This window comes from Lepidothrix coronata, unplaced genomic scaffold (assembly GCF_001604755.1).
Source record: "Lepidothrix coronata isolate B3197 unplaced genomic scaffold, Lepidothrix_coronata-1.0 Scaffold1, whole genome shotgun sequence".
NCBI lineage: Eukaryota > Metazoa > Chordata > Aves > Passeriformes > Pipridae > Lepidothrix > Lepidothrix coronata.
This window is the reverse complement of record NW_016690181.1, coordinates 13,119,626-13,121,873: the sequence shown is the minus strand read 5'-3', so window position 1 is coordinate 13,121,873 and position 2,248 is coordinate 13,119,626.

The following is a 2,248-nucleotide window of genomic DNA, read 5'->3' as shown; positions in this document are numbered from 1 at the left end:
TCGTTGGTGCCTGTCTGATCCGTGACGCTTCCTGAGTTAAATGAACGCCCTTTTGCCTTTGGTAGGGAATGGTGAAGTGTTTTAACATGGCACACTCCAGCTGTTTGCCCAGGCGGCTCCTGGCTCAACATCCTCCTTTGTTGTCAAAAGCCAAAGAACAGGAGCTCTTGTAAACATTAAATTATGGAGTTCTTTGATGTAAATCAGAACAAACTTGCTTAATTTGCAAGTAAACAGTCTGCAGTGTTTTGTAGGATTTGGGGTTTTTAGGGAGGCAGTGTCATAAGGTTCCAGGTTATCTGTGCAATTTGGTCATGGACTGAATGAGGTGCTGGCAGGCAAACCGGTTTATGATGTGTTAAGATATTCCCACATCAATACCTCGCAGTCACGAAATGTGTAACGCTGATGCTCAGGTGACATAGTGCTAGGGCAGGAACGGGGGAAGAAGGCAGGAACAGCGATAGGTTCTGGGCTTTATTTTAAAAAAAGTAGATTTTGTAACCTACCACTACAACTGCAGTGCACTGTGGCAGGCACAGTGTAAAGGCATGTCTGACAAGGAGGGAATAAGGAGTGGAGCTTGCCCATTTGTAGACTAGCTCACAGCAGTGCCAGGGATGCTAGAAACATCAAAGAGAGTTCACCACCTTTGTTCCTCTTTATATTGGAAGAAATTGAATGACAGTTCCCCCATCCTAGAGAAGCACTTTCCACTACATGGTTAAAGAGGAGTGCTGCTACCTGGAGATAAACATCTGCAAATTAGCACACCGAAGTAATTTATGTGCATGAATCCTGAAAGGCGGACTTTAATTTTGAGAAAACGGGAAATTCCAGAACATGCAGAGCAAATGTGCCAGCATCCAGGGAGCTCAAATGAGATGTGTGGATAATGAAGCTGCCTAGCAAGATGTTCATCCTAGGGAAAGTGATGGGAAAGCTGAGCTGGGATTCGCTCAAGCAGAGTTCATGTGAGTTGACACAACCTAATAGAAAACAGATCTTGTCAAAGCCCAGCCGTGCTCTTCCCATTGCAGATCTCGCTGATACTGGCAAAGATGAGCATTTCTTAGACTTCTCTGTTTTCTATAGACTTTTTCTACAGGAGAGGTAACTAACTGGTACTTCCACAGCCCCTTCCTTTAACAGAAAAGAGTATGAAGAACTGATGAGTTGGTTGACAGAATGTCACGGCCAGATAAGTCCAGGCTGGATGGTAAATACCAGAAGTGATTAATTGTTTGAAGAGAAATTTCTTAAAAGAATCAGTACTGGTGTTTTCTGACGACTGGGCCTCAAGACAAGTAAATGGGGGGCCCTATGCAAAACTAGTGGGAAGTTTGAAAAATGGTGAGGTGATACCAAAAAGTGAGTCTAGGTGCATCTGTGCCTGATTGCCATCACAGCACCCCGATAAAAAACCACTGAAGTTTAGTCTGTGGGAACATGCTCTCATGATGCAGCCTTCATGTTCGTGGCTTCTCATTTGAGGGGGGAAAAAAAAAGCTCCGTTTCTGGGTCTGAAAGTTGAAGCAGCTGGAAGTGCTCCAGGCGAAATTCATTTGGTGTGTTGCCTACTCTGGATGCACCATGATTAACAGCTCCTCTGCGCCTGGGTTGTCTAGGAAGAAAGCCTTGGAGGTAACTATGCTGTTGCTCTATCTGATACAGAAGTAAATGGCAAGTACTCTGCTTCCAGCTGAAAATCATGCACTCCTTGTGCAAAAGGAGTCTTTTGCACAGCATTAGGGTACCTTCCAGGGAGTTTGGTATTTGGGATAACTGAAAGCTTTTGGTTCAATTTCAGTATGTTCAGTTATCTGGGGTTTGCTATCCAGTTAGGACTTGTGGTAGCTGGAAAAATTAAAATGGTCTCTGTGTGTTTCCACTCTCCTTATTAAACAAGCTTTTCCTGTTTTAAAATAAAGGAGACTTGTAATAAATTCATCCTTGGTTAAATGCTGCCTTGACGGCAGTTCCTCAAGCAGATGAGGTCTCACCGAGGCAGCCAGCTCAGCACAGTGCAGTCTGGAGGAGGCCCTCACTGGAAAAGAATGCATAAGAAGAGGTCAGGCCAGTTACAGCACAAGGAAATCGCTCGCTCCTTGCGAGCTCGGCGATTCGGGAGGCGAGTTTAGGATGTGAGACATGCCCCAGTTGCCTGATGTTGCATTGAGGTAGCACATAACCTTAGGACCTTGTGCACCTTCTTCTGAAGCATCTTAGCTTGAGCCCTTTTGGAAAC